Source organism: Panthera pardus, unplaced genomic scaffold (genome assembly GCF_024362965.1).
Source record: "Panthera pardus isolate Hobbes unplaced genomic scaffold, ASM2436296v1 HiC_scaffold_5, whole genome shotgun sequence".
NCBI lineage: Eukaryota > Metazoa > Chordata > Mammalia > Carnivora > Felidae > Panthera > Panthera pardus.
In genome coordinates, this window is record NW_026526980.1 from 7618855 (window position 1) to 7637873 (window position 19019).

At 54.8% G+C, this 19019-nt stretch overlaps 1 long non-coding RNA gene across 5 annotated transcripts; it reads left to right on the top strand.

Moving 5' to 3' along the window:
• The first annotated feature begins 416 nt into the window (after window positions 1-416).
• Window positions 417-16970, top strand: LOC109278359 (uncharacterized). Of its 5 annotated transcripts, XR_008419325.1 has the most exons (3): window positions 417-701; window positions 12047-12454; window positions 14954-16970. It is a non-coding gene; the product is annotated as an uncharacterized LOC109278359 (long non-coding RNA). The 5 variants fall into 5 exon arrangements; XR_008419323.1 differs by lacking the exon at window positions 12047-12454; XR_008419324.1 differs by lacking the exon at window positions 417-701 and having other exon boundaries at window positions 11762-12454.
• The last annotated feature ends 2049 nt before the right edge of the window (window positions 16971-19019 follow it).

The following is a 19019-nucleotide window of genomic DNA, read 5'->3' on the forward strand; positions in this document are numbered from 1 at the left end:
GTTGGAAGTGGGGATCTCCCCCTCCCCCGAGCCCACCCCCCCCCCCAGTTTGGAGAACCCCAGGCTCTGCCCCCACAGGTCGAGGTTGACGTCGCCGCCGCATTTCTAGGAATGCCCCTATCCGCTGACTATATTTGGCGAGGGTTTCTAGGAAGGCACCCCCCAACCACCACCCCGGCCCCCGCCCCAGCCCCCACCCGGGCAGGCGGGCGCGCGCCGCTTCCAGGCTCTCGCCCTCTCTCCCGGGCCGGGGAGGAGCCGCCCCGCCTGGGCCGCCGCCGCCTCCCCAGCGCCGCCAACCCCGGGCCGGCCCAGCCCCCCGCCCCGGGCCGGCCATAGGGCGTGGGGGGGGGGGGAGCGGGGGAGGGGGGGCCGGGCCGGGGGGGGGGGGCGGGGGCGCGGCTTTGTGGCGGCAGCGGACCGTGGAGGCCGGGTGCAGCCCCGTCGGCTCCGTGCTCTCGGCAGAAAAGGATTTTCTACGCCCCCCGCCCATCACTTGGATCTTGTCTGGGGAGGGGTGGGATCTTTTTCTGGAAGTCTCCCCCCCCCACCCCCCGCGGTGAAGGATTTGAGGCTGGGCTCCAATCGAGGCGGAGGCTGCAGGGCCCGCGGGCGCCCCCCCGCCCCGCGCACGCCTCTCGGGAGCCCAGGAAGGCGCAGCCCCGGGGGGGCCCCCTGCGCCCCCGGAGGAGGTAGCGGCGGTGAGTCTACCCTCTTGCCTGCACGGCACCCTCCCCCGCGCCAGGGCAGGGGCCGCGGCAGGTGGGTGCCCAGGCTCCCGGGCCGGAGGGGTGCGGGGCGGCCGCCTGGCGGTGGGGGGGGGGGTGCGGAGGGGGGACGCGAGCCGGGAGGTGGTGGCGGGGGCAGCGCCGGGCTCTCCGGGGACCCGGCGCTAGACGCTCGTCTGGGCTGCGATCCGCCGCCGCTGCCGCCCCCCGAGGCGGCGGGGCTGGGCCACCTCCCCCAGCCCCCTCCCCGGCTCCCGAGAGGGGCGTGTTAGGAGAGAAGGTGGGATGGGGCGAGGCAGCCCCCCGCTCCCCTGATGCCGGGGCTGGGAAATTAATGGGCGTTTGCAGAGGCGGCCACCCCGCCCCCACCCCGGAAAGCCCGTGCGGGAAACTGACTCGCTGCGTGACCCCGATATCAATGCCGCGCGGAGAGCAGGCCGCCCGCCCGCCGGTCCGCGCCCGCCGCGCCCTGCCACTCCACGTGCGCCCCGGGCCGCGCGGGCTCGGGCCGGGCCCTGGGGACCAACGGAGAAGCAGGAAGGACAGTCCCCAGAGAGTTACCACCTCCCCGAAGTAAAGTTGGCGGCTCCCCCCTTCCTTCCGAGGAGCAGGCGGCCATAGCACGTTGGCTTAGCTTCTGATGGGCAGGCGCAAGGGGGGGGGGGGGGAGGGTTAGGGGAAAACTAGGTTCCGGGGTGCAGATCCGGGTGCCAGGGCCCGAGACCACACCGTGTTGCTCTGGCAAAAGTTAGGGGGGAAAAAAGGCATTTTGATTTGGGGATGGGGGGGAGTGGCCTTTCTGCTTTATCTCGCTTCCAATCCCCACCGTGGGGAGCGTTGGAATGTGCCGCTCAGATCCTCTGAGGACACATCCATATTTATAATTTATTTTTAGGAGAAGTTGTGAAAAAGGAGGGGGGTGCAAGTGGGGAGAAAAGGTGGGGGGGTGGCCTTGTCAGAACCCGGAGGCTAATTGAGCTATTAAGGTGGAAATCATTTCCCCCGATCCGGGCAAGCAGCAAATTTGACTTTAATGAAGGACAATTAGGAGCATAAATAACTAAACTTTAGCTGGATATGGGGGATGGGGTGGGGACCGTATGCGGCACCAGGGGCACTTGTGCTTCGCTGAGGGACATTTTGGGCGCCCAGCGTCTTTCCTGGGAAGCTTTCAGGCCTTACAGTGGGGCTGGGAAGCAGAAGAAGGAGAAGATACCCCCAAGGGGCAGGCAGATACCCTCCCCCATCCCTCCCACCACGGTGCTGGCTTTTCCATGAGATCAACTGTCATCCCTGCAGGAAAACCCAGGATTCCTTTAATTATCCAGGATTCTCCAAAATCCTGCCTCAGAGGCAGCCTGCCCCAGTGCTGTGAGCTGTGGAGGGGAACACATTTCTTTGGAACCGTTTCGGAGGCTGTGGTCCCAGAATCGGGGTTTTGAGGGCGAGATGAGTTTATGTTTTATCCAACTGGCCCACAAAGTCCCGCTTTTGGGGTCATTCTAAACATCGAGGGATTCGGGCCCAGCAGCCCGTGGAGAGAGCCAGCCAAGAGCTAACACCTCCAAGCTGCACGTCTAAAAGCTGATTGGAGAAAAGGGGGGAGGTTTGCTACTTTTGGTAAAAGTGAAAGGCTGTACGTGGGGGTGGGTTGAATATTCTGTGTGTGCGTGTGTGTGTTCTCAGTTTGTTGAACCTGCTATGTTTTTAAGGGCCTCTTGCCTTGGGAGGCCAGAGAGATAAGGGAATTGTACAGTTGTTGTTTTTTTTCCCCCCCTGTGGTTTAGTGAGATGTCGTAGGATTTGAAGGGACTGAGTGGCATTCCCGTCATGTCAAAGTGTTTGTTTGACACCCCAGAATCACACTGGGAATGGTAATTACATTAGATTTGTCTTCAAATTTGTCAAAGGAGCAACCTTCTGCTTGCTCCCACCGGCAGTCACAGGATTTCTTTGCCACCTCGCTCTAAGCCATTTTATAAGAAACTCAGGACACTGGGTTCCCAGGAGCTCTGCAAGGCGGGGGCAGGTGGGGGGAGGTGGGGGCACCCATACCCTTCCCAGAACGCTGACCTTATTACGTCGTATTAATTTACACACACAGCCCTGCCCTCCAGCCGTGACCTATACAGACACCCACATACCTTAAGTTTATTTACTTGCAAACCTGGATTTCAATCAGGTGTCCACCGCACAGAATAGCCAAGTGAGCTGTTCCTGAAGAACTTTGGAACACAAGGTTCTTGCTAGAGGATCCTGTGTTTAATAGACACGACACATGTACACACAGATGACATTTGCGCTGCTGGGGGCCTTGGCAAAAACTGTCCTTTACTCCCCGGGCTCTTTCTCTTTGTTATGGGACACGATGAAACAGCACAAAATCCAGGAGCCCAGAATTGCAGCGCGGCTCAATGATGGGCAGTTGTCACGTTGTGACATAAATTGTGTTTGTGCTTTGCTGAATTGTCACCGCCCTGGCCGCACCAGAGAGCTGTCAGATCCTATTTGCTTTGCTAAATAAGGATCTCTCGCCAAATTAGCCTTTAATGATACTTCCACAAATAGGGTGTTTTACGTGAATTAACGAGGCCGGAATCGGGAACGTGGCCCCAAGATACCGAGCCACTGAACTGGGCGGGGAAGCCGTATGTTACCACTGCTGGATTGCGAAGTGCGGGGAACCAGGCGGACTTGCGAGCTGCGTGTGGAGCTGGTCGGCTGTCAGGCGAGCACTTGCGAGAGAGAGCACAGCCCTTGCTTCCACGAAGCCCTCTGAAACCGAGCCTGTAACGCCGAATACATTTAGCGAACTCTGCCCCCCCCACCCCCCCACCGAGTCTGGAAACAGGCAAAGTAGTATGGTGGAGAGATTATAAATCAGGACTTTGCAGTGAGAGGTCCTCAGTGATTCGGCAGAGAATCACAGCTTATTTTCATATTCCCACCACCCTCCCCTCTCCCTGCCCTCCCTGCAGCAATAAGAAAAAAAAAAAAAAAAAAAAAAGGAACGTGTAACCACTGAATATGCTGAATGCATTTTGGCTTTTCTCCTTTGGCCCGTCTGTGTGAAATTTCATGAAGCGGCTGCTATCCCCCCCCCCCCCACCCCACCAAGAAGTGTGGGTTTAGAAGGGAAAAAAAATAGCAACTTTGAAATTAGTTCTTCGCAATATACAAGCAGAGCCCATCGCCTAGGGACAAAAAGTTTTCGAAGGGGGTGGAAATGTGTAGCTAGCTAGGGGTGAGGTATTTAGAGGGGGTAGTGTGACGAATATTTCCTTAAGAATGAAAGTGTTTGTGATGCCAACCAGTCCCTGTGAGGGACCACTCCCTCTATTTCTCCCTTCCCAGTACCCCAGTACTGCTCCCCAAAAACACACGCGTGCACGCGCGCACACACACACACACACTCTTTATATTAAGAACAGAAAGAAGAATCTTGCCAGCTAAAGGTATGGCTTTCTAGAAGCGGATCGGTGCACCCTCTTTTCATTGGGATAGGAGAATAAATACAGCTCTTAGGGGCATGAGGATAAAAATGAGCCTGATGAAAGTTGAGGCAAACTCAGGTCCTTAGACTCGTTTGCCAGCCCCGAGGTGCCTACGCCAACAAAAGAAAATGGTGTTGATCAGAATTCACGTAAGCCGGAATTTTCTCTCTTGCCCGGCATCAGGATGAAGTAAAAGGCTTCTTTGCGGCTTGTGCATGGAACGGGGTGCAAAGAAACCCTGAAACACGACGCAAACGTGAGCTAAACAACCAGAGACTCTTCGGGCCCCGTAGCCGCGCGGGCTTTTACAAGCAAGAGGGTGGATGTGGTGGAGAGTTTGGAAGGACTGAAGTTTGGGGGCCCTCCCGTTACCCTGAGCACCCCCTGGGGCTCTCTTCAGAGCAGCCTTACCTCGCATCTTCAGTTATAGGGGGCACGTCAGTGTTTACAGAACCCTCAGGTTTCTGATTTTACATCATCTTCCTTTTATAACACATCTGCATTTAAGGAACCACAAGGCCAGTTTGTGTCCCTGAATGGCCACGCCACTCCACAAAAGGGAGACAGACCTACAAAACGTGTACGTCGCTGTCACAAGAAAGCCACGGGGGAAAAAAGCCACGGGAAGAGGGGGGCGGGGGGGGGAGGGGGGCAAACTGAGCCTTTTCTCTGGGATCTGGCCTCCGCAGGGAAGGGAGTCGGCGTCTACCTTCAGTCTTCAGCCAGCCGGGCAGCGCGGTGTTCTCAGAGGCGTGTGGAAAACTAGGCTTTCTTGTTGGAATCGTGCGTGAGATCAGTGCTCAGGCCTGTTGGCATCTCTGCCCAAGACAGCGTGGACCGCTGCCAGCTCAGGCCTGAACGTGGCCCTAGAGGCACCGCTGGAGCCCACACGAGCCCCAAGACAGGTGTCCGGGGGTCTCTGCTCCCAGGACCCAGCCGGCAGCATTTCTTGGCTACAAGAGGGGTGTGTGGCTCCTGAGGGACTCCCCAGAGACTCTCAGGGCTCACCAGCCGTTGCCACGTGGTCCGTGCTGAGGGCAGTACCTCACTTCGCTAAGCCCGGCCTCCCAGATGCTCAAAGGGAAATAGAGGAGGCCGCCCTATGGGCTTGGGGCAAATCCGCCTGGGCGAGAGCGGAGAGAGCGGACGTGAGTCTAGAAGGTTCAGGGGCAGAGCTGTGCTTCTGCAGGCCAGCAGGAAGTCTTCTCCACTCTCCACTTGGGATGGGCCCGGGGGGCACGGCGCGGGGCCAGCAGCCCAGAGAGAACTGGGTGGGCATCCCCAGGGAGAACGCGCCGAAAGGAAGCCCGCTCAGGCAAGGTGCACCCAGCCCTGAGTCACCAGTCCCACGGGACTCCCATTTGGCCCCAGCAACCGGACTCCAGTCCACCAGAAGGCCTCGTGGGCTCCTGATTGTCTCTTGGGATGGCATTAAAAGGTCCAGACCAGGCACTTGTAGGCCAGGCCATATTTAGCCTCGGGTTCACCCAGAGAATATTTTAGGTGCTGCTTGAAAGAAGAGATCCGGCCGGGTTGCCAGCTGTCACATGGCGAGTGTAGAATCGCGCCCTTGCAGGCCTGGCCCAGACGGCTGGGTGCTCACCAGCACAGATGCCCAGGGTCCCCGCCAGGGCTCCGGGGCCACACGGCAGGTGCCAAGGAGACAGCGAGCGCCCAGGGAGCTGGTTCTGTGTCAGGAAGGCTTTGCGTCCCGTTTTCATTCTGATGGTGATAAGGTGGCCTCCATTGACAGAGCTCCCAGAGGCTGTTTTCAGCCCCTCTCTTGTCTAGATGGCCCAGTGTGATATGCCAGCCTGCGAGAGCAGCCTTCTCCTCCTTGGGTGTCAGCCACTGTGGAGAGCTTAACCCTTTCAGGGTTAACCCTTTCAGCCAGGAGTGCTGGCTGGCGGGGGAGGGGGGGTCGGGTTGGGTGGCCCACCTGCAGAGACCTTGAAGGCCACAGGCCCCAGGGGAGCCACTGCCCTGGACTTCCCAGTCCTCACTCACTAGCGGCCAGACCTGAGAGGTGGCATCCCGGATCTTAGCAGGCATTCTCCCCGCCTTGTGCCCCATCAGTGTTGACCAGCAGGCTCCCCTCCCCAAGCCTTCAACCTGCAGTTGGTTGGAAACAGCTGCTCCCTTCCCGCATGTTTCCTTGCAGGTTCCCAAGCTGACCACCTTTCCCACAGTCCCCGCGAGGAGGTATTGACAGATCCGTGGTTTCCTTAGATCAGTAACGAGAGTGGGGAGTAATCAACCATTCGGGGTCTTGGAGAGACGTCACGGGCGAGTCGTGGGAGTCACCTGGTGTCAGGGGACGAGCCTCATGACCCGCGCTGGGATTCCAGATCTTGGTTTTCCGGGCACAGAGGAGGCGCGTCGGTCTCGAAGCCGCCGCACACAGACACATTTAGCCAATTACCAGCCAATAATCGTCAGCCTTTGGGGGAGCCTGGGTGGAGCCGCCGCATACCGTGAAAGCTTTGGCTTGTTTAAAATTTGCTCTAACTTTGTACGTTTCTTCCTTTTTAGTTTTGGCTCTTGGTGCTCCGGGAGCCACCACTTCCTGCCCAGCTGGTTCGTTACCGCAGGGAAAATGAGGGACTTTTGGGGGCAGATGTGTTTCTATTCCACTATCATAATGCCCCTAAAAATCCTTATTGCTCTTGCAGTATTCCTCGGGGCCCCTGGGCCGGCTGGGAAGACGGCAGCTCTGAGTTCCTCCAGCACCCAAAGGAAGAGAGAAAGACACCCCCCCCCCAATTCTCCCCAGACACCTCCTTCTCCACTCACAGCGCTCAGAACTGGTCACTGCCACGAGCGAGAAAAAGGCGCCACGCACAGACATTGGTTGCTAAACATGCTTTTTGTCTCCACGGGCAGAGGGCTGGAAGTCAGACCCGGGAAACAGGGCAGCCGTGGGGACTGTGGGCCTTGGCCTTTGCTCTGGGGGTTCCTGGCGGGGAGGTGGGGAAAGTGGAAAAGAAACAGGCATTACCTGTTTGACCAGGCGAATGAGGCGAAAATTTCACGTTCAGCCTGGCCCTGGGCCTCTGGGATCTTCACCTTGGCACGGGGCCCTGGCCGGTCCTGGCTTTCTCCCCAGCTCCCCAAGACACGTCACTTTCCCACTCTCTGCCTCGGTTTCCCCATCTGCCAAGGGAGGGCAACACCCCAGGATCTGGCCTCAAGGGGTTCTTGGTTGTACCCAGTGCTATGCGCTCAAGTGCAGTACAAGTCCCGAAGGTGCTTTGAAAATGGGGGAGTTGAGGCATTAACCATGGAAGGTGTTAGTACTAATATTTACTGAACACACGCCTTATATGCTGAGACGACCCAGACATGGAGGAGAGACCACAGCCCAACAGTGAGCACAGGTTTCTGGAATCAGCCTGCCTGCACTTTGTGACCCCTGCTGTGCCCCCCCTCCCCCAGGCAAATGACTCAACCTCTCGCACTGCCATTTCCTCCCACGTGAAACCCACCCCTCGGAATAGCGATCTCCCGAGTCTGATGCACAGATCTACTCAATAATTTTAAGCGGCACCCGGCTAAGGATGTACGTTTCTCTCATAGGTATTTCTTTGTACAGCTCATTTCTATTTACACTAAGCAGTTGGTTTGCAATTTGGGGCACGGGGAGAAGGGCCCTTTGTGGTACACGGTTGACTGAGCCTGGGGCAGAAGTCAAGGTGGAGCGGGGTGGGTTCCCAATTCAAATCTGGTGAGGGGTCCACCTGTGACAGCCTGGATGTCACATGTCTTCCCTTCTCGGGGGTGCCCAACCCCTTCCCTGCTCGCCAACACAGAGACCTCCGCCCCTACACCCACGCAGAGCTCTGATGTGTCTCTCATCTTGGGGTCGTGACGACCCATGACCTCACCAGGCAACCTGTCGGCCTCAGTTTCTCGGCGACATGGGGACAATAATGAACCCTCTGTCCCAGATCGAGGAGTTCACAGGGCTCCATGGGGCAGCTACCATGGTTCACCAATAGCCCCATGAGACAGGCAGGGGCCACAGCAGTGCCTTCAGCCTGGAGGGACACTCCTTCAACAGGCCACCCCATGCCAGGCCTGGGCGCCAGCTCCCTGCCTCCCCCCCCCCCCCCACACACACACACCCCGGACTGGTGGCTTTACAGGGAAACAGCGGGCGCTCGGCCCCAGCAGGCAGGGGCGGACTCTGGTTTCACTTTCTGCTGTGTCATGGGGTGGGGGGTGGCATCGGGGCCCAGCTGGCCAGCTGGGGCAGGCACCGAGAGCCTGGCGGCCAGCTGCCGGCCCAGCTGCCAGAGCACGGCCCACGCCCCTGCCCTGCAGGCTGCCAGGATGGGGGCTGGGCCCGCAGGCACCCCTTCTGTGCCTCTCTCCTGCTCAGGGGGGAGACCCCCAGGTGAGAAAAGCCAGGAGTGCCTTTAGCTAGGGACTTCCCCCAAACAAGTTCTTGAGCCACTCAGTCTCGAGGTTCTGAGAACTGCAGCTGCTCATTCTGGATCAGAGCGCCCCGGCTGGACACCGGCTTCCTGCCTCCTGTCGCTGGGCACGTGTCTGTTGAGGGCCTACTGTGTGCTAAGCACTGTGCTGGGTCCCAGAGGCACAGCCGGGAGCCCGACAGCCCCTGTCCCCATGGGGCTCCCAGCTGAGTTGGGAGGCACAGGTGGGAGAGTAAGCAAAGAAATTATCCCATATGGGGGGGGGGGGGACGTTTTGCACTGTGTGCGTGGCGTCAGCATCTGAGAGAAGGGGCGTGCATACACGCGTGTGTACTCCGATGTGTGTGTGTCAGTAATGTGTGTGTCAGTAATGTGTCCTGGGACACAAAAGCAAGATTATGACCCGAACCGAAGTCAGAAAATTGACCGCCTGAGCCACCCAGGTGCCCCTGATCCAAACCTATTTAAATGACACCTTCCAGGAAAGCAGGTCGTGGGTGGTGCGGGGCCAGCCCTGACGGCCCCTGAAGGGGGTGCGGATGTGCTTCTGGTTGCTCCCCTCCCCGTTCCAAACCCGTGTGCCAACGCTCTGTAGCAGAGCACCTTCAACAGCTTCTGGCGGGGAGCTCAGCCACGGCACAAATATTTAGAGACGTGGGGGGCCTGGGTTCCTGAGCATCTGTTACTGGGGAAGACGCAGAGTTCAGTTGAAAAAAATACTCGGGTTCTAGTTCTGGGCAGGTTCAAGTCCCAGCTGGGGACCAGGGGGCACTGTTTCCTGGATTGTTAAATGAGAGGGTTTGGATGTGTGGATTAAAGGTCCTTTTTCCTCTGTTATTACAGGTCTTTTATACCCTCAAAGCTCAAATTATAAATATTACTAAGAAGCAAGGAATCATCTCAAAAGCCTTTAAAAAAAATTTTTTTTTTTAATATTTATTTATCTTTGAGAGAGAGAGCGAGCAAGCGATCAGGGGAGGGTCAGAGAGGGAGACACAGAATCCGAAGCAGGCTCTGGGCTCCGAGCTGTCAGCACAGAGCCCGACGCCAGGCTCAAACTCACCAACCATGAGATCACAACCTGAGCCCAAGTCTGACGCTTAACCGACGGAGCCACCCAGGCACATCTCAAAAGCCTTTAAGATATTTATGACAATGATAAACATATGTTTTCGCCAACTGTTTTCACAGGCATTATCTCCATTGCTGCAGATAACCCTGTAAAGGAGGAGTTAGCAGCTTCCTTTTCTAAATAACATAACCACCCATGTATATGGGCTTTATATATACGAGGCACTTTACACATATGAAGTCATTTTAGTTGCCCAAGCAACATGAAAAGGAGGCACAACTGTCCGCAGCTTGCCGATGAGGAAATGCTTAGAGGAACTGACCTGTCCAAGGTCACACACCCAGCAGGTGATGAGCTGGGGTTCAAGCCTGGCTCTCCCATCCCGGGACCCGCAAACTTTGTCTCTAAAGGGCCAGACACTAAATATTTTCAGCTTTGCAGACCTCGTGGTCTGTGTCCACTCAGCCATTAGGACAAAAAAACCAGACATGGACGATACAGAACAGACATGCCTGGGTGTTCCAATAAAACTTTATTTACAAAAACAGACATGAGCTGAACTTGGTCCACAGGCTGCGATCGGCCCGTCTCTGTTTCAGACTCGAAACCTGCCTTCGGGTTCGGCCCTGGCAACGTTTCTTTCCCACCCTCTCTCCCTACCTGTGCGGCTGCTAAGAGTTACGTTTTCGGTCAGAGACCCCTGGCTCTGGAGAGACTGAGTCGGCCTCTCGTTTCTTGAGGGAATCACAAAGCTCTTGGAATTTACAACTGCTAGGAATTATTAGTGACTGCCATAACAGAACACCGGGGGGGGGGGGGGTGGCTTTTAAAATTGTGATTTTAATAGCTGTGACTGAGTAACTTTTGAAGAGGAAAGTGTTAGAGTTTTAGAAAGACACCTCAGCGGGGCACTGTGGCTGTGGAAGGAACTTCTCCTCAAAGAAGATCGTTTTCTGAAGTCTGTACGACTGGGAAATAGAATGAAAAACATCTTAAGGCACGAGAAGGTGACTGAAAGGAAGACGGCCACTTGCGCGTGCACAGGGAGAGGGTGCAGGAGAGAGAGAGTTCCTTCTTATCACCCAAAAATTTAGCATCTGCCACCGCCACCCCCCCCCCCCCCCGCCGCCCCACCCCCAGCATCCTGAGCAATCACTCATGTACTTTCTTCTCTGTCGATGGCCTGTTCTGGACATTTCCTATCAATCACACGCGGCGTGACGCTTTGCGACTGGCTTCTTTCGTTTAGCATCGCGCTCTCAAGGTCCGTCCACGCGGCAGCACTTCATTCCTTTTTGCGGCCCAGTGCTATCCACGTTTTATTCACCCACCTGCCAGCTGACGGGCATCTGGATCGTTCATACGTTTTGGCTGTTAGGGATAACGCAGCTTTCCACACGTGCGTGGGTGGGCCCTGTCACGGTCACTTCTCTTCCGCGTTATACCTACAGGTGGCATTTTCCGGGTTATGTGGAAGATGCGTGGTTAGCCTTTTAAGGAGTATATACTCGAAGGAAGGAAAATGCTGTAAGGAGCACCCCGGGCCCACCATCCAGGGCCACCCAGTACCAACCTTCGCCAGTTCTGATTCATCTGCCTCCCGTCCTGCCCCCCACCCCCCCCCCCCCCCCCCCCCGCCCCGTGACTCTCTGAAGAGTTCCAAAGCCAATTCAAGCGCGGACTTGAGGTTGCTCCCTTGGCTGAGAGGTCGGCGCTTGTCTTTTGTCCCAGACCAACAGAGCCTCCTACACCCACATCCTTGTGTGGACGGAAGTGGGGAGAATGGGCGGACTGGGGCACGGTCCCGAGTGGGTCGACGTGGGGTGGAAAGGAAGCAGCTCCTGAGAAGAGCAGGACTGGCTACATCGTTGGCACAGGGAAAATGTGGAGCCCTTGGTTCACAAAGTATTAAGAAGTTCAAGATGACAACATCGGAGCATTAAAGCAAACATAGGCCTTGTGCAACCGTCCGTGTCACGTCCCCAGGAGGCCAGCGAAAGGGTGCCCAGGCAGAACGAGTTCATCAGAGCCTTGGTGCCTAGGAGAGACCTAAGCACCCCTCACCTCCATGGCTTGGGACGTTTCCAAGGAAAGCTGGGTCTCCCATGTGGGAGACAGTGGCATGTGGGACAGAGTTCAAGCCTATTCCATTGGAATCTCCAAAAATAAGATGACCCCAGTTGACTTGTGGGTTATAAGTACTTAAAAAAAAAGAATTAGCCATTGGCCTTAAGCCTTCCTCCCTAAGAGCCTGCAGTTGTTTTATTTAAGCCACGCCATTTTGTCCTGGACCCTGAGTGTCCCCTGATCTCACAGCGGGTCCCGGGGCTTCAGGCTGAAGAACAGAGGCCCCCTGGTTAGCAAACAGTCCAGCGCAGCGGCAGGACCCGGGATGCCCTTTCGAGGTAGGTGGCCATGGCAGACACTGGCAACTAATCATGGCACCCCAAACCCTCTCAGCTCCAAAGAGCTCCACCGACCAAATGAACCGGATTTCCAGCGCTCGCATCTCAACCCAGGAACGTATCAGCTTTACTCAAGACCGCGAGAGATCCGAAGCCCCCAAGTGTGTGTTTGGATGATGCCCAGCGAGGCCCTCATGCCACCAGGGCCCTGTCACGGAGGGCATACGACACGGCTGGGAAGGGGGGCCAGGGGACGAGAGAGGGACTCCTTGAGGAAAGAACAGGTAAGGACCTTGCACCTCCTCCGGCGGCATGTGCAGTAAGTGAACGTTCACCCACGCACTCCGTTCTCCACCTACACCTTCACCTGTGGGTCAAGCGATGCCCCGCTCAACGCTCGGGCGGCTCCTATAGGGGCAGGAGAGGCCATCGCAAACCAAAGGTGAAAAAAAAAAAATTTTTTTTTAATTTGATCAGAGTAATATAATGGCAGTAGCCAAAAAGAACTACGACAGGTCTGAGTAAACCCCGCAGGCAGCTTTGGGGCTGGGGGACAGAGGAGTGGATCTCAAAGCGTCTGACCCAGGATTGAGGCAATTCTCGGCAGAGTCAAGGTAGAAGCAGCACAGCCAGCAGATGTCTCCGGAGGGGTTGGGTGCCTCTGGGGGGGTTTTTTTGTTGTTGTTGTTATTTGTGGGTCTTGTGTTTCTTGGGGTTTTTTGTTTGTTTGTTTTTTATTTTTTGTTTTTTGCAAGCACCTGCTTCCCGCCTTCTGCCAACAGACCGGACGCCATGTGCAAATATGGCCGAAGGTGGCCGTCACCCATCCTTCAACTGTAGTAATTGGGCCAAACATGGGCACGTGACCAAATATGGCCAATCACGGCGGCCCACTTCTGTGCCTGACCACAAGCGGTCCGCGTGGGGTCATGGGACCCAAGCAAGGCCAGACAAGGCTCGTCCTACCTGGACCTGGAGGGAAAGTTGCCTCATCCCCACTCTCTGGCGTCCAGAGATACCCGCGATCGCAGAGACTGAAGTTAATAAGCTGCAAGAGGGAGACATGAGCAAGGGGGTGGGGTGGGGAGGACGGAAAGAGGCCGGCGCTAATTTCTGACCCCAGAGCCTGACGGGTCCCGGATCCGGGAGCAGCTCAGCGTTGCCCTTTTTCCATCGCAGCTGCCAGAGTAGCGAATCTCTGATTGTACCTCAGATCAGTTCCGGTGTTTGTGCGGCCCAGAGCATCCCCACTCAGGACGTGGGGACTGTTCCCTTGGTGGATTGTGTGAAACCGACAGGGGTGGGTTATCCTCGGAACTCATTCCCCCCCCCCCCCCAGGTGTGCCTGCTGTACTTGAGAATACGACAACCCCCAGGCACGTCTCGAGGCACCGCGGCAACGCACCGTTAGTTTCCCACTGGATCAGAGCTACGTCCTTGGACTTGAAGTCACACCCTTTTCCTGCTCGCCTGGGTCTCCCCAACCTCACCTCCAACACACACCCACTTCTCCTCCCCACCCTGCCCTGCTCTCCGCCATGGGCCGGGCAGGCAGCTTATCCTGGCCAAGCTCCGATGCCTGCCATGTTGTTTGTGGTGATCTGTTTAGGGCTGTCCCCTCCCCCCACCTCTTGAGCCTGGGGACCCTGGACATCTTTGGGCCCCCAGCTGCGGGCACACAGTAGGCAGGCAGCAAGCGTGGGAGGAAGGGAGGTGGGGAAGGAAACTTGAGGGGAGAAAGGGCAGTTCATTCCTATTCGTTGTGGTCCAACCACTGGGTCACAGGCGGGGCCAAGTTCTGTGCTCCTTTCCTCTGCTGGATACTCTCCCTTCAGGTGGACACACAGCTCCTGCCCACATCGCCTTCAGGGCTCTACTCCAGTGTCACCTCCCCGTGCCCCAGCCCCCTTCTGGACGCTTGTCTTCCTTCCATGTTTTCTTGTTCTCCTTGGCCCCCTCCACCACCACGGGTCTTTCTCTATGTTCCATTTATCTTACATACTATCCCTCCCACCTCAGGGATGTGTACTGGCTCCAGGAGGTCAGGCATCTTTGTTCTCCGCTGTCCCCTCAGCACCTAGACCCGGGCCTGTCACCAAGGACATGCTCAAGAAATACCCGTGCTGTGAATGAACGAATCTTTTGTGTTCCCCCCAAACACACAGGCCAGCCAGTCTTTCTTTCTTTCTTTGTTTCTTTCTTTCTTTCTTTCTTTCTTTCTTTCTTTCTTTCTTTAAAGTTTATTTATGTATTTTGAGAGAGAGAGAGAGAGAGAGAGAGAGAGAGAGAGAACATGAACAGGGGAGGCAGAGAGAGAGAGAATCCCAAGCAGGCTCTACACGGCCAGCACAGAGCCCGACGCAGGGCTCGAACCCATGAACCCTGAAAGCATGACCAGAGCCGAAATCAAGAGTCAGACACTTAACCTACTGAGCCACCCAGGCGCCCCCAAACTTGTTTCTTAAAATACCTCTGTGCTTCCTTCATGCATTTTAGAGGCGTTAGAAAAGCAGGCGTGGTGTTAGTTCCCTAGGGCTGCCGTAACAAATGACCACAAACCAAGAGGCTTAAAATGATAGAAATGGAGTCTTTCACAGTCCTGGAGGCTAGGAGTCCAAAGTCTGGCAGGGTCACATATCCCCACCCCACCCCCCCCCCCCCCCCCCCCCGCCCCAGAGCTTCAGGGGAAAATCTGTACCTTGCCTCTCCCAGCTTCTGGTGGCTCCCATCGTCCTCGGCCGATGGCCCCATCATTCCAATCTCTGCCTCTGTCTTCAGGCTTTCTAACTCTGTGTCTGTCTCCGCTTCTTTCTTTAAGGAGGCACATAGTACTCATCTGGATAATCCAGCATAAACTCATCTCCAGATCCTTGACTTAAACACCTCTTTTGCCACACAAGGTAATGTTCATAGGTTCCGGTGACTGGGAGGGTAGACGTATCCGGTATCTCTCTGGGACCCACCATGCAGCCCACCACAGATTATTTGCATTAAGAAGCCGGAGAAGCAAGGATCCCCACCACTACTCCATTGGCCTGCCAGAAACGTAAGGAAAGAGTATTACCCTTTTATATTGTTCCTGAGTGTGGACTTCATCTTATTCAGTTGTTTAATGTTTGTTTATTTTTGAGAGAGAGAAAGAGGGTAAGCAGCGGAGGGGCAGCGAGAGAGGTAGATGCAGAATTCGAAGCAGGCTCCCCGCTCTGAGCTGTCCGCGCAGAGCCCGACGTGGGGCTCGAACTCACAAACTGCGAGATCATGACCTGAGCGGAAGCCTGACGCTTAACTGAGCCACCCAGGCGCCCCTGGACATCGTTTTAAATACACTATGTTATGTCATTGCCCCAAATTGTAAAAATAATACCATGCTCATGGCAAGAAAAATAGTACAGAAGAGAAAAATGTGGGAAATGAAGGACCCCCTTGGCCATTTCCCTTTAATTTCCCTTTCTAAAAAGTAGCCACTGTATGCAGTTTGCATAATCTCCATACATTTTCAAGGCAGGTTCAAGTGCACTTTTTTTTTTTTTTTTTTTTTTTTGCTCATAACGTCGAGAGAGCCGGGGGCGTTCCAATGTATCTTGAAGACGTGACAGCCCAGACCCACCCCATTCTTTCTAATGACTTCTAGCATTGCACCATACGTAACCTGTCCCCTACCGGCCAGCATTTCACTTAACGGCAGGATTTTGCCATTATAACATACACTCTCTTTGGCACGGGTCTAAGTACACTCCTAGGATACATTGCTAGAAGCGGGATTTCTCAGTCCAGAGCATATGTGCATTTCTAATTCCGACAGCCGCTGTCCGGTGCCCATCCACAGCGCATGCGCGGGGTGCCTGTTTCCGCACCCTCACCCGCCCCATCAAGGGCACAGTCCGTTAGGGGAAGCAAGTCCCAAGTGAGGTACGCGGGCTTCCCACGTGGCCCCGGGTGAGGTGGACGTGGCCCCTGAGCTTTCCGGGATGATAACCTGTTCAGAGTTCTCATCAGCTTGGGTTTTATAAACAAAGGCAGAGTCTGGGGAGGGGAGCCAGAACCGTGCAGGGAGAAGCGTTGTGCAGCTCAGTATTTATTTCTTTAGTGCAGTTAGAACTTAAATATGGTCAAAACATATTCTTCTTTTAATTTACACAAACAAATATGTTCCCTGGCTGACACCTCCGGTGCCAAGTTTCTAGGAGAAATGAAATTCTGCTGTGAGATTATAAACCAACCACTTGGGAGAAGATGGGAACAGAAAAGCCCCTGCAAGTTTGCTTTTCACGTCCAGAACTGGCTGCTGAGAGGTGTCTCTTTCTGTGTTCGCTGCAGATAAGCCTGCCAGTAATTTTAGCGAATGAGCCGTGGCACACATAAAGGCCAGAGGATGGAAACGCTCCGGGTTTTGATAAAAAAGCAGTTCTGGCTCAGCTCCCTCCTGCTAGTCGCACAAAGACCTATCCGGAGAAGGGCTGATGAATTGAGGAACAAGAAACGAGGCCAACGTGAGTCTCCTTTCAAGCGCTGTGCTAATATGAAACCAAACAACTTGAAATTGTTCCAAGAGGGGATTAAAGCAACATGTTATTTTGAGTGATTGCTTAATTTATTGAGCTGCGGCTAGATCTGTAATGAAATACAGCCCTTGCAACTGATAACGTCCTGCTGCAATTGAACTTCTACAATTAAGGAATATTTTCCATGAGGTCCTGTGGAACCGCTTAGAACTTTTCGTCTCGGTGGCGGGGTGCTGCTGAGCGCTCACTTTCACGGCAAGTTTGTTTCGTTTTGTTTTTTTAAAGAGCGACAGGCCGATGTTAACAAGGAAAATAAACGGGCACTTTACTGAATGCCTTGTGTGCACCGTGAGCTTAATATACGTGATCTCTAGGGGCGCCTGGGTGGCTTAGTCGGTTAAGCGTCTGACTCCTGATTTCGGCTGAGGTCATGATCTCATGTTTTGTGAAATTGAGCCCCGTGTCGGGCTCTGCGCTGACAGTGTGGAGCCTGCTTGAGATTCTCCCTCCTTCTCTCTACCCCTCCCCTGCTCGCTTGCGTGCGCACGCGCGCTCTCTCAAAATAAATAAACATTTTTTTTTTTAAGTTTAAAAATGTACACATTCCCAGCCTGGGTTGCATCAGCAATTAGTTCAATGTGGCTTGCGGCTGCCACATTGGACAGCATCGATAGAGACCATTCTGAGTACTGCAGAAAGCTCTAGTGGTGGGTGTTCTTCCCAAGATTCCAAGGGCAGAAGCTGGGAGTGCCACGGTTCAGACCCAAGCTAATGATCTTCGAAGGCAACACTATTCCATCATTGCCCCTGACTTCCTCCTTCTCTTCCTTTGGCCAAGGAGGGTGAGCTAAAGCAGTGATTTGAATCTTGGCTGCACGTTAAGATTACCTGCACTAGGGGTGGCTAGGTGTTTGAGCGTCTGACTCTTGATTTTGGCGCGGGTCATGATTCCAGGATCGTGAGATCGAGCCCCGTGTCGGGCTCCAAGCTGAGTGTGGATCCTGAGTGGGATTCTTCCTCTCTCTCTCTCTCTCTCTCTCTCTCTCTGCCCCTCCCCTGCTCTCTTTCTAAAAAATAAAAAAATATATTATTTTTTTAATTACCTGGACTGGTTTATGGATCAGAGGTTTCCAGCCCCAGGTATTCCGACTTAAATGTGACCGGGAGGGGTTTTTGTAAGTCTCCAAGCGATTCAAGTGTGCAGGCAGGACTGAAAGCAGCTAGGTGAGGGGATCCATAAAGGGATGGTGGACGGAGCTGGTTCATCTCCCGTGAGAACGTGGCCCCTGGTGGACTTGGACGTGGGCTCCCCCGAACCACCTCTAAACACCCTCCTCAAAGAGAGCTCGGGTTCATGTCTGAGGGGAAAGATTTCAGCGTCCTGCTCAAGGGGAGACACAACAGAGATCTCCGCTTTTAGAAGCAGGCTCTGTCACACTGTCATGAAAGAAAGGAGTGGTGAATGTAAGATCAGAGAGACAGAGTAAAACTCCCGTAGCCCCAGATTTGAATTGGAAGTGTCGGTATGGGGGCGCCTGGGGGGCTTAGTCAGTTAAGCGTCTGACCCTTGGTTTCAGCTCAGGTCACAATCTCGTGGTTTTGTGGGTTCGAGCCCTGCACTGGGCTTGGGCTTCTCTGCCTCTGCCTCTCTCTCTGCCCCTCCCCAACTTGTGTGCTTTCTCCCTCCCTCCCTCCCTCCCTCTCTCCCTTTCTCTCTCAAAATAAACATTAAAAAATTTTTTTTTTAAATAACGACCAGTTCAGTAGCTATCAGCACTCCTGGCACCCACATTATGGTCTCTAAACACCACTTCTCACTGGAGATCAGGGCTCTGTGGAAATATGGCCGACTGCAGGTGTGAGGCAGGAAATGTGCGCAATGAGCCTGGAAACATCCTGTCACCCAGATCGTGTGGAGCTGTCAGAGACTTCTGGGGTCGCATCAGAAAGGATGCAGGGGACAGTGTGAAGAGGCTCCCACTGGCCACAGATGGGACCATTTGATATCAATAGGAATAGTAACTCCAACGGGTTAAAACATGCCATTTGCATCGAAATCTATGGGTTCACAAAGATACCTAGAAAAACAGCAACTCCTTTGTCATCGTTGGAGGAAACTGAGGAACTAACTCATTATTTTGAAAACTGTCAAGTGAAGGGAAAGAAGCAAACACTTGTCGTTTCTGGTACGAACGATATCTACCTGGCAGTAACCAGACGGTAGATAAGGGCAAGTTTCTCTTTATGGAAGTGTTCCAGCTAATAGGCGAAGACAAAAGGACAGAACTGGTATGCCACCATCTTATAAGGTCCAGTCGACCCGGACCGTCATCACCAATGACTGCTAACACCACGAAGAGGGGCAGCCAGACGTTATGTGCC